The sequence below is a fragment of the Pleurodeles waltl genome, chromosome 2_2 (genome assembly GCF_031143425.1).
Source record: "Pleurodeles waltl isolate 20211129_DDA chromosome 2_2, aPleWal1.hap1.20221129, whole genome shotgun sequence".
Taxonomy (NCBI): Eukaryota; Metazoa; Chordata; class Amphibia; order Caudata; family Salamandridae; genus Pleurodeles; species Pleurodeles waltl.
Genome location: NC_090439.1, coordinates 1,059,289,116 through 1,059,302,661, shown reverse-complemented (window position 1 = coordinate 1,059,302,661; position 13,546 = coordinate 1,059,289,116).

Genomic DNA, 13,546 nt, shown 5'->3' with positions numbered 1-13,546 from the left:
ACTTGGTGGGGTAGAGCTCACAGCTGGTTGTTGGAGCCTTGGCGTCACTGGGTTCAAAAGAGGAATATCCAGTCCTTCTCACCCAGGCAGGAGGGCAGCAGGCAGCAGGTAAGCACAGCAGGGCAGCAGTCTATCAGAGCAGCAGTCCAGCAGAATAGCAGTCCTTTCAGCAGCACATCAGTCCTTCCTGCTATCCACAGGTTCATAAATGTACTGAAGCGTTGATGTTGGGGTCCAATACTTATACCCATCCCTTCCTTTCAAGTGTGAAAAGCTTCTAGAGGTTTCCCTTTGGAGTCTACAGACATTGTGCCTTCCCCTTCCCCTTGATCCAGACTAACTACTCTTTGTAGCCTACTTAACTATTGGTAGAGCTGTGCCCAGCTCTTCCCTCCCATCCTGCCAGTGATCACCCATCCTTGCACACTTAAGCTCTCAATTCCATGCTGTCTAGGAGGACTATGCCAACCTCCAACTATCATCTAGACCCAATCATGTGACCCAGAGACAGGCTGCAGGCACTAATGGGCAGATTTAAGAAAAGTGGGACTGGACCCAGTGCAGCACTACTTTCCTTGCGCCCCTTAGCGCCCCCCTACCACCACTATGTGTGGGTCGTATTTAAAATACGGTGCACCATGGCCCAGGATAGTGGGCAATAGCGTCAGAATTTTTTACCCTATTGATGTACTGTTCAGGGTTGCTGCTAGCCCTGAACAATGCATAGGGGCTCTAAGCAGGCATTAAAATGCCGGAAAAAAAGTTGTAAAGAAATATTTTAGGTTTCTTTGAGCCATTTTTTTTGCCCCCCTCCTTTCATACATCATGCCTGGTGCTGGCATAATGTGGTGCAAGGGGTTACAAAGTGGGGCAATGGACCTAAATGGCTAAGGCAGGCAAATGCCAACTTTCTAAAAGTGGCATTTTCAAAAGTGTAATTTAACATCCAACTTCACCATTAGGGATGATTTTTCATTACAATTACAAAGGCATCAAACATAAACTGGTGACGTGCTCATATTTGGAAATTATCACTTATTAAATATAACTTCTGTCTTATTCAATGGGAGTGGTAGTTCTGCAGTAGTGAAAAATGAATAAAATAGTTTTCCCTATCAGGACATGTAAAACTAGAAGGTACATGTCCAACTTTTTAAATACACTGCGCTCTGGGCTGTCCAGGGTCTACCCTGTTGTTGACTTAGATGTATGAGAAAGAAAGGCTTGGACCTGGCTAAAGGTTTATTTTGCCAAGTCGTACACACAGGCTGCCATGAGCAACCTGAGACATGCTTAAAATGGCACTTAGGTGGCTGGCACAGTCAGTGCTGCAGGCACATTAGTAGCATTTAATTAACAATCACTGGCCACAGGTAGCCACTTACAAGTATATTAAATATCCCAATTAGTTATAATTCAATCCTACCATGTTTTAAGGAGAAAGCCCGTTAGCACTGGTTAGCAGTGGTAAAGGGTGCAGAGGTCTAATGCCAGCAAAAATGAAGTCAGCAAACAGGAAGTTTGAAGGCAAATCATTAGCTGGAAAACCTCGTCAAGGTGCCAAGTCTATGGCACCATAGGAGCAAAGAGCTCCTATGATATGATTCTGCCTACATTTACTAGACTTTGGAAGAGGCTGTTTAGTTCAGAAGTAAATAGTGAGTTTTGGAGCATTGCAAATATCGGATATTGAGTTTTGTGTATGGTGTCTTGGATTCTTGGGGTCACGAAAGGCAAGGGTTTCAGCCTGATCAAGGGATGTCACATGATATGCTTTTGAAGGACACTGAAATGCATATAATATTACATTGCTATCCAATCTAAAACACCCACCACATTTCACAAAAGATAATAAGTCAATTACAAGCTACAATACTACCCTATCCTAAATCATCTTTCCCACACTGATTGTAAGTACTCCTTTGTCATAATCACTTATCTACCAATTCATTATCTAAGATAACTGTCTACCACATGCTATTATATGTCACCATCAGTTTTCTGTGTTTCTTAACCAAACACCATTTTGCTATTGAAGTCTGGAAATACATTTTACCGCTTCCTGTATTTTGACAAATTATAAATTACAAAGTGTAAATTATTGCTATTTCAACAAAGATTCCTCACCATTAATCCTCCACTTGAGGGCAAAGGGTCAATACATGCACTAATATTCTTATATCATCAAATTCCCTGGTCAAGGGACAGTGATACCTTTTCTAGCATGTGATATGCCCCGTAGTTTGCCCAGCATTAATTTGTGCTTCAATGTGATCAATAACCATTTCTACATCTGAGATATCACCCCATAACAGATAATATGTTAGAAATTTATGACTGTGAAGATTCAAGTGTAAAATGTGGTATGGCTGTTCGGCTTTACCATGGAATACACTCACAAAAACTGTCTTGGGTCAAGTCGAGCTTGTCTGAACAACCTTAAGCTCAACCCTGGGTAGCTATGGTTTCAAGCAACAAGGCTTGAACAAAGGAACTAGAGTAAAGCATTTAACAGTACCAAGAAATTAAATAAGAAAGCCATGCAACATGAAAGAAACACAACACAAATTTATAAAAGTAGATTATATTTTTATTCATTTTTAGAGTCCAAGGTGAGCAAAATCCACTAGAGGTCTCTGAAGTTACAGATTTTTCAAGAAATCTTAACTTGTAATCCAACCACAAGTAAGTATTGGTAACAGTAAAGTTTGAAAAGTTTTGAAAAGTTTTTAAAAGTTAGTTCAGCTACTCTGGCCCAGCTTGGGCAACCAAATCCAACAAGGAGCAGGTCTGGGGGTGTCAATGTGATGTAATCCAGTTCCAAACTTTACAGCACGACCACTGTACACTTCAATGGAATGGTCCTGATGCTGAGGATACAGGCAATGAAGATGCTGAAGGATGCTCCAGGTGCAGTACGGTCAATGGGGGTGCCTTTGTGTTTATTCCTAGGTCCACAGATCAGGAGGGATCACTTTGGTCAGAGGATGGGGTCCCTTGAAATCTTCCTTGAGCGAGTAGAAGGCTAGCAGTGGCTGGACTCCCGGTCTCTGCACACAATGGTCCCAGTGGGATCCTTTAGTAGAGGTGGTGTCCCTCTTAGGTGACCAATCTGGTCTCAGATAACACACCCTGATCTGGCCGACTCAGGTGCAACTTTTGGCCAATGAGAATCAGACTCTTGGAATGCCCTAACATTCTTATGAAGTAGCTACTGACTTGCAGAGTTGGGCTACTTCAGCTTTGAAGGCCCTAGTGCTGGTTCCAGGGGGTCAGCCAACTGACCCTTGGAGTCCCTCCTTTTTTCTGGGGTTGAGGCATGACTTTTCCCAAAGCCACAAAAAGTGACTTAACGCCACTTTGTAAATATGAAGCAGGGCATTGGGCCACCGGAACGTCAGTAAAAGTGACGTTCTAGTGGTGCAGTGCCCTTGTAAATGAGAGCCCTCGGTTACTCATTATTATTTCAAGCAATAAATTGTAAATTTTCAGTAACATCAGCTCTAACTTTAAAAAAAAAACCTTTGAAGTACAAATTAGAATGGAAAATTAAAATATTTTTAGTCTATATTATTTCTAATAATAATGTACTGTGGTATGGCTTTGTCACATGTTTTCATTAATATGCTGATCTTTATTGCATGGTTCTGTAGTAATAGGGGACATGGTCTAGTGAATAAATTGTTGAGTTGGGAGCTAAGGACTTGAGGGCCTCATTCACTACAAACCGATGCATCGAGATCGATGCATCATATTTCTTTCGCTTGTCTAAGATCCCCTAACGACACCATGGATACACTATATTTACAATACAGAGCTCAATGGCGCACGTTTTCACAGATGCATCAGAAATTCTGAAGCATCTGTTGGCACTAAACTCAAGCATTGCTGGAGTAGCGTCATAAAAATGATGCCTCTCCAGCTTTATGAGGAGGCTCAAATTGGAAAAGGCCAGCATCAACTGTGCGCCTGCTCTGAGTAGGTGGTAAAACTCTAGCACAGTGAAGTCGCAGAATGACGCACTAAAATGTTGTAAATTTCACTGCATCAGTTCTGCATTTTTTTTGCGTGGGAATGCCTAGCCTGCATATATTATACCTGCAGCAGAAATAATCTGATGCAGGGCTTTACAAAGTGATGCACTGGGCGCAATGTGTACGTTTGTAAATCTGGTGCACTGCAGTACATTCCTACTGCCACCACAGAGCAAAAAAACTATGACGCAACGGTGGTGCAAAGGGCTTCTAAATGAGACCCTGGGTTCTATGGCTAAATTATTCTCCTAAAAACCTGGGGCCAGATTTAAGAAAAGTGGCGCTACAATACACTTACAATACAAATGCAGGATAAGCTTTAGTGGGGGCAATCTTGAAACTAACAAATGGCTGAAGGGGGAGGCACATAGAACACACTGAATGCGTGTAAAAGACGTGCATCAGGACACAATAATGCCCAAACACTATTAATGCTCTCACACTGTACCCCCCTATATGCACAGACCACTACCAACCCACACGGCAATCCCTACACTATTGCAACTGAACCACCTGCCCATTTTTAATACACATTGAGCAACGAGTACAATGCTTGTTGAACAGGGTGGGCCAACAAGAACTGCGTGAACCCTCCATGAACCATTGGGAATGGCCACAAATGTGATCAGACACAACATATGGGGCATATTTGTGATCATCATCTGTGTTGCTGTACAAGTAGCTTCAATGTCACCAAGTAGCAAGCTTGCATGTGTACTGGGAATGGTTGGTGTCATCCACAAAGGGACACCTTCATGCATAACATCAGCTACAAGTGGTCTCACTGTCTCACTAGGGGGACATATTTACAAGCCTTTACTGCAACATTAGCATCATATTGTATGATGCCAATGTGGACTCAAGCCGCCCATTCCCCTTGTGCTACCTCAACAAAGTCACACAGCGCATGCATAGATCCACTTTGTACATGCTTTCACCACAATATGCCTGTTCCATATATGATATATGGAAGAAAAAATGTCTTACGCAGGCAGGGAAAAACAAATGGGGAAGGCATTCCATGAAGATTGCACTGTGCTATCTGTAAACCTAATTTGTAAGGCCTGACAAAGACATAGGAATGTGATGCAATCATTCTAAGCAATGGACTTCCCTGTGCTTTGCTGCACTAGTTACATCATATATGGTGCAAATGCAGTAAAGCAACACAATAGTGAAAGAAATCATGAAGCTATTGAGGGAATGTCCATCATGATGACCAGTAATGTTAATACCGTTGTTCAATGGTGTTGTTGGCTGGGGCAAGGGTGCTGCTAGGAAAATGGTGTTCTGGGATCCCTGTACCAAATACACAGAAAGTTTGCCCTATGTGTGATGCACTATACAACACACAATGAACAACTACAATCTTTGGAATTACAAACTTGTAACACATCCACTTGTCATCAACACACCAACTTTGAGTTCCTGGACTACACTGAACCAAATACAGATGTGCAGAAGCACAGGTGTGCAGAAGCATCAGAAGCCGGGTGGGTCACACATGTGTTGCATGGGAAGATCCTATACATACACATGAATGCCTACTACATGCAGTGTCAGGTGTGAGAGGGGGGAATTAGAATTAGGACAGGATAAGGAATGCAAGGTTCATTACCTTGGCATGGTACTTACAAGCTACTACTATCTACCACTGTAGTGTACAGTAACAAAAAGATGCATTTGTAGAGCATTATGATGTCTGTGTCAGGATTTTGTGTCACATATGTACCCATTTATGATAAAAGATGCAGTGCAACAGCTCAGCTTGCTGTGATGCATCATGGCAAATGTGCAGGGATGTGTATTTGTCACAAATAGTCAAAGCATCACTTTATCAACCTTTTTTATGTCAAAACATATGACGGACTCTACCAACTTTGCCACACAAACTGCATTGTGTTGAGGTGTCCCTTTTGCCTGTCCTAATGCCCATGTGCAGGAAGGTACACATCCTTCAAATTCAACTAATACGAATGCTGTCTTCCACTTACAATGATTGATGATGATTTCAACACAAATTTAAAGCAGTCCACAATAGGATTACAACAATGTCCGTCACTAGTACTATGACTGCAATGTCACTCCGGATGTGGTGTCCAATCATCATGCATCCACACATCAACAAGCCTCAAAATGTGTAATGTCCTCATTCCACCTCACATGTGTTGTCTGAGTGATGGAAGTAGGTGGGCTTTCCACATGCATCTTCCTAGCCAGTTTGAGTCATGCGTTCAGCATCCTGCACCACACTTCGTAATGATGGACCACCATGTGTGTATGTGTGCAAACAGGAAGGTCTACCTTCCAGCAAAACACCACTCATTTCAGAGCTGCAGGCATCCTTGCAGCTCTGCAAAAAGGAAACCTGTGATGGATGAATGAGTGTTGTTCTGCAAGAAGGGAGAAATTCCTGTTTGCACACATACACACAGGGTGGCTGAATCTCACAATGGGTGATGCAGGATGCTGGACACATGACTGAAAGTGGCTAGGAGGATGCATGTTGACAGCTCTGACGATTCTATCACTCGTAAGCTGGCAGAGTAGTCAGTGACTCACTCAAATATCTCTCAAAACAAATGCATATTATTCTGCACATCTCCATTTGTGGTGTGTGCATAAATCACTAACAATGGCCATGGCATGCATATGTAACACAGTCAAATCAATGAAAGTGGAACAAAAGCAGAAGAACCTGATAAGGCAATCAAGGTGGGGGTAACACATTGGGGAATTTGGACTGGCAGATTGTGCCAATGGTGACTCCATTGAAAAGATGCTCATGTGGCACACTGTGCCACTGGGGATCCATACATGTGTGCCTTGATGTGTGGGTCTGTCCATACATGTGTGCCTTGATGTGTGGGTCTGTACCATGTCGTAAGGCCACCAGTAGCAACTAAATGATGACTCATGTCAAAAGCCACCACAGTCCAATATTGACTTTTCACTATCCCATGCAGAGGATGAAGCCCTACCTCCTGGGGAGCTGTCTGTTCTGTTTTTTTCTGATGGTCTGGATGACTAGCTGCCAACCATTAATGCTAACACTCTCCAGGAAGTCCTGGGTATCTTCCAGACACCATCCCCAGTCACATGGAGGACACACAGCATTGCAGGCTCTCCACGTGTACCATCCAACAACAAATACACTGCACCAACCAGTCCAGCCACTGCCCTGGACTCTGGGGACCCAGACATTACCTTTCAGAGAAAGCAGTAAGAGTCTAGCAGGAGCTGGCACAGCAGGTCCAGGCGGGGATGGAGACTATGATGGGCAGCCTTGAGGGTGTGAAAAGGTGCCTCAGTCCAAATAAGGACAACTCTGCTGCCATCAGAGGTACCCCCTCTCCGCTACATAGACTCCAACACTCTGGGCCTGATTCTAACTTTGGAGGACGGTGGTAAACCGTCCCAAAAGTGGCGGATATACCACCTACCGTATTACGAGTTCCATAGGATATAATGGACTCGTAATACGGTAGGTGGTATATCCGCCACTTTTGGGACGGTTTAACACCGTCCTCCAAAGTTAGAATCAGGCCCTCTATGGCCAACAGAGCTGCTGACCTAAGGCAGAGGCTGGAAAAATTGGCCTCCCATAGAGGCAGCAGCATGATTGACAACAGGTTGGGGGACATCCAAAATGTCCCGGAGTCCATGCAGAGGGATCGGGCCTCCCTCATTGAAAACATGACTGACTACTACAGTGATGTAGCTGCTTTGTTGCGAAACCAGCATTTCCACTTTGCTGCAGTAATGCCTTTCGCTTTCCCACAAATGGCAGTTGCCAGGACCTTTGCTTCCACATCTCTATCCCTTGATGTGTGTGTGTGTGCCCCCCTCAACTTCAACAGCAACAACACCTATGGCACAGGAGGCGCCACACAAATAAGAGGATAAAGATGTGGAAGGAACTACATTCTCTAGAAAAACCACTGGAAAGCTGCAGTCTGAGCCACATGGACAGTATCTCTTTAGTTCTGTGCTTAAGATCATGCAAGTGTAGTGACTGCTGCCAAATTGCCCTCTTCGCTCTATCACTGTTGACTCATCATGCCTCAATTACTATAGTCTCAATTTTTACCTATTTTCAAATTGGGACACCTCCTCACTGATGCCCACCTCTCCTACACATGTCTCATGACATGTCCCTTGCCCCTGGACTCTGGCTGGAAATTCAATGACTTGGGATCCCTCATGGGGTCAGTGAACTGTACATTGTACATCATCTGGTACAAAACCTGCACATGTAAATAAATTGCAACAATCACATATGTACTGTATTTTGCTGTGATACATCAACTATTTCTAATGCATGCATTGTGTGAAGCTAGGACAATGACCACAGAACCAAAGGACAAGTTTAGCTTTCTATCTGACAAAAGCCACACACATAGAACCAAACATGAGTAAGGTGACTGATAGCATTGTGGACTATGATAAAATATCTGAGTCTTCCAAGCATGTGATATACAGGTACCATGCAAGTTCACATATGGCATATGTGGTTCAGATCACAAGTGTCTGGAAGTATCCCTGATGATTGTACCAGTACAGCATTGATGTGACCAACAAAATAGACATATGTAATACTGTGAGGGGCAGGCGTTTGGGTACCAGTACCCATTCCCCAGATGGGGTGGAGTGCTATGTGATAAACATTTTAGGAATGACTGTTACAGAATTTAGCACAAACAATAGATGTTTCATTATTACCTGTCTTAGAATGTATATCCATACACAAACCAAGTGCCAGGAACTCCTCTGAAAATTGTATTGAGTAGCTGATGCTATACTGCTACCAAGAAGAGAGATCCTTGGTTATAGGGGATACACATAGTCACAAATGTAAATCAATAATAAATGCATACTCTAAGGCATTTGTCTAAAGTGGCCAGTGCAGACATGATAACGCCCAGACAGTCAATCATCATGGACACCATACTGTCGAAAACTAATAAGATTTATTATCACTAAAAAAAATAAACTAAACATTAAACCTAACTGACGTATCTTAATGTATCCCTGTTAGATTTGGCATCCTTGGCATGGTCTCCCCTAACTTTATGCCCCTGTTTCCCAGGTTGTTGATGTGTGCTTGGCTCTGTTTTTACTGTATTTGATACTCTGGGCCCTTTACCACTGCTATCCAGTGCTAAAGTGCAAGTGCTCCTATGAAAAATGTATGTGCAATTGGCTTTCGATAATTGGCATATTTGATTTACTTGTAAATCCCTTGTACAGTGCACTAAAGGTGCACAGGGCCTGTAAATCAAATGCTACTAGTGGGCCTGCAGCACTGGTTGTGCCACCAACATGAGTAGCCCTGTAAACATGGCTCAGACCTGCCACTGCAGTGTCTGTGTGTGCAGTTCTAAACTTGCCAGGCCGAAACCTTCCCTTTTTATACATGTAAGGCACCTCTAAGGTAGGCTCTAGGTAGCCCCAGGGCAAGGTGCAGCATATGTTCTAGGTGGGACATGTACTGATATGTTTTACATGTCCTAATAGTGAAACATTGCCAAGTTTGTTTTTCACTGTTGCAAGGCCTATAATTGTCATAGGTTAACATGGGGCTGCCTTTAGATATTATTAAAGCGTAGATTCCCTTTGGGAGCAGATAGAAATATGAAGTTTATGGTCTCTGACCTCTGAATTTAAAACTACATCTTTTAGTAAAGGTTGTTTTTAGATTGTGTGTTTGAAAATGCCACTTTTAGAAAGTAGGCATTTTCTTGCTTAAACCATTCAGTGGCTCTGTTGTTTGTGGAGTCCCTGTCCGAGTTGGTTGGACAGTTGGGCTGTTTGCACCTCTCTCTAGACAGTGACACAAAGAGAGGTGGGGTGTAGCCTACATATCCTGATGAGCCATTTGTGCTGGGAGGGAGGGCAGGAGTGGTCAATCACACCTGAAAGGGCTGTGCTTGCCCTCACACAATGCTGTCTCCAACCCCGTGGTGTGTGTCTGGGGCCTGGCCTGGACAAGCCTGGATGTTGAAAACAAGTAGGCCTTTGAAGTAGGCCTACTTCAATGGCAGAAAGGATTATAAGTAGTGGACCCAAACCCTGAAAATTAGACCACTTCTGGAATCAAGAGGAACCTCTGCCAAGGAGAGGAGCTGAAGAGCTGAGGAGAAGTGCTGCCCCTGCCTCTGACTGAGCTTTGTTGGGCTATCCTGCAGTTGCTGTTTCTGCCTGTGAAAGAGGACAAAGACTGGACTTTGTTGTGTATTTCTGCTTGAGAAGAACCTCCAAGGGCTTAAACTGAGCTTACCTCCTGTTGTTGAAGTCTCAGGGCAATCAAAGACCTCCCCTGCCAGCTTCTGGACTCTCTGCTGAGACTTGTGCCCTGCCAAGTGGTGCCCTATCCAGTTCCTGGGCCCTTGAAAGGTGAAGTTGGCAGACAAGAACTGAAAATCCACTCACAGACAGCCTTGCGGGGAAATTTTAGACGCACCCTTCGTGACACGGCTGATAAGCGTCGCACCGCCTGCTTCACGGCTGAAATCAAGCTCCACCTGCATCGTGGCTGGAGGATCAATGCAACGCAGTTTGATAAATGATGTGCAACACCCACTTATGGAGGCTGATAATGAATCAAACCCCATGCAGCACAGGTTTGTGATACTGTGCGACCAGATTTTCAATGTAACATCGCTGGACACGGAAAATCAACGCAAAGGCTGCCCGGACCCGAGGTGCCCTTCTGGATCGACGCATTTGTCTCTTGAGGGAGAGAAGAAACAACGCATGCCGACCCAACCGAAGGAGGAACGATGCACGTTCTTGCATGCGGGTGAGAAATCGACACATCGCTGGCTTTTTTCAACGCACACTCACCCAGGTGGCTTTATTTTGACGCTACCCAGGTACTTTTATGAAATAATAGCATTCTCACTGTTTTTAAGGAATATGACATATTTATACTTTTTCACAGAAAACTGCACTAACGCATTCCAAGTGGCCTAATGTCATGTAAAATGGCATTAGCCAGGTGGGGGTGGTGGTATACTTACCTATTCTTACCTGGAATGGAGACCCCCATCCAGTGGTGTCCCTCTTGAATGGGTGTGGGTGTCACTGTGGCCTGGGGAGGGCACCTGTGGACTTATTCCATGGTGTTCCACCATAGAAATGGGTCCACAGGTTCCCTAACCCCTGCCCTGACCCAGGAGTTAAATAATGGTGCTAAGCAAGCTTAGCACCATTATTTAGGTCCATCTCCCTCCCATGCACCATTTTTGCACGGGAGGATAAATAAGGTGCCTGGGCCTTGGAGTCATTTTTTGCCTGGGGACGCCTAATTAGCCTAAAAAAAATGATGCAAAGCAAGTATGAATCTGGGGCTATTCCTTTAAAAATTCATATCTTGACTTGTGTATGTTGGATTTTTGTCATTTTGGTCTTGCTTTGATTAGATAAATAATACCTATTTTTTTAAACCTGTGTTGTATCATTTTGTAGTGTTTTCAATGAGTTACTCTGTGTGTTGGTACAATTACATTACACATTGCTTCTGAAGTTAAGCCTGCCTGCTCGTGCCACGCTACCAAGGCGATAAGCAGGGGTTCGCTGAGGGTGATTTTCCTTTACACTGACTAGAGTCAGGATCCTTGCTTGGACTGGGGGTAACCTGGCTGCCAACCAAAGACCCCATTTCTAACATTGGTGGTAGGGGCGGGTTTGGACTTGTATTTGTACTTGACATACAATGATTAAGTGTACACTACTATTGTCAGTGCCACCCATTACGTGACCACATATAGCTTGTTTTTGCTTTTGTTCACTTTCGACTTTTTCCTACTTCCATATTTTTGGTGATCCTTGTTTGACTTTTTTTTTCTTCATTGGGAACTCGTTTTCCTGCCTTTGGAACTTTGCACTTTTGCTAACTCTTCATCATGTCTTAATCTGGAGATGCATCAGTTGGAGGCTTTCGACTTAGGAAAACTGGAGAGCTATACAGTGACTCAGTTGAGGAAGTTCTGCTAAAATCTTCTTCATTCCATTAGGGGCTCCACCAGGAAGGAGGAGCTGCAGAAGGCACTGAGAACCTGGGTGACAACCAGGGAAGCTGAGGGGCACACAAATGAGGAGGATGAGGAGGAGGAAGAGCAATCCATGCCCAATGGTATTGTGCGTGGGCCTGTCATGTTCAGGGAGAGGGTCTCCCAGGCAGGTAGCAGCGTCTCATCCAAGGGTCTGACTCCTGAAGAGTTACAGGACAGACAGGCAGAGAGGGCTCACCAGTTGGAGTTAGAAACGTTTAGGATGGAAGAGAGGAGGATGGCCATAGAGGAAAAGAAGTTACTGCTGGCCCATGAGCTTAGCTTGAGGGAGCTGGATCATAGGAGCCAGTCCAGTAGGGATGGTGGCAGAAATACCACAGTGCAGCCTGAGAGGTTGGTGCACATTCCTAAACTAAAGACCTTGTGAAAGATTACAAAAGAGAGAATGACTTATACTTGTGGTACAAGGAATATGAGTCTGCTCTCCATAAGAATCTGGTCCCTGAAGCTCATTGGGAGGCGGGTCTGTGGAAGCACTTAGAGGCAGAGGGGAGGGATACTGTGACATTCTTAGGGGATCCTCAGAGGCTCACTTACTCTATCATGTAGGATGCCCTACTCACAAGGTATGGTCTCACCCCTGAGCAGTATAACAACAAGTTTAGGTCCTATAAGGAGAAGGAATACCAAACATGGTTGGAATGTGTTGATTCTAATTGCAGGTCACTGGACGGTTGGGTGAAAGGCAGTAAGGTGCCAACGTCTGAGGGGCTTTACAATTTAATTGCTTGGGAACACTTATAATGTTTTTTTTTCCAGAGCTGCGCCAGCACCTAATTGACAGCAAGCTGACTGACCCCAGGAATCTTGCGCAGTAAGTGGACCACTGGGAGAGCACCAGGGTCCAGAAGAGGTATGGGGGAGAGCATGCCAAGGGTGCGAAAGGTCTTTCTCAGAAGAAAGGGGGGGTAAGGGTAAATGGGGGGAGTTCTCTAAAAGGCCCCAACCTAGTTCCCAGGGTAAGGATTCCCAGCCACCCAGTGAAAAGAAGCCATGGTTCTCCAAAGGGAAACCTGTGGAAGGAGGTCCCCCATGTAAGTGTTTTGCATGTGACCAGCTGGGTCATGTGAGGGGGGACCCCAAATGCCCCAAGAATACACCTGCACCACTGGTGCGCAGTCCCAGGGTTTGGCTAGTGTAGCGCTTGGGGAGGAGTTGGTTCCAGGTAGGTGGGAGCCAGCTGAGATGACCCTTGTCTCGCTTGGGGGATCATGCCTGAGAACAGTAAGAAGTACAGGCATTGGGTGACCATTAACCCCTTCTGTGACGGGGACGTAATGGTTACATCTACCGGCACAGTGTTTCTGTGCCGAGGATGTAACCATTACATCCTCGGCATGACTCCTCCGTGAAGTCCTTCCCCTTCCACCCCTCCCCTCCCCAAACCCCCCAGTGACATCTGATGACGTCAGCACGCATTCGCGCGCTGACCTCATC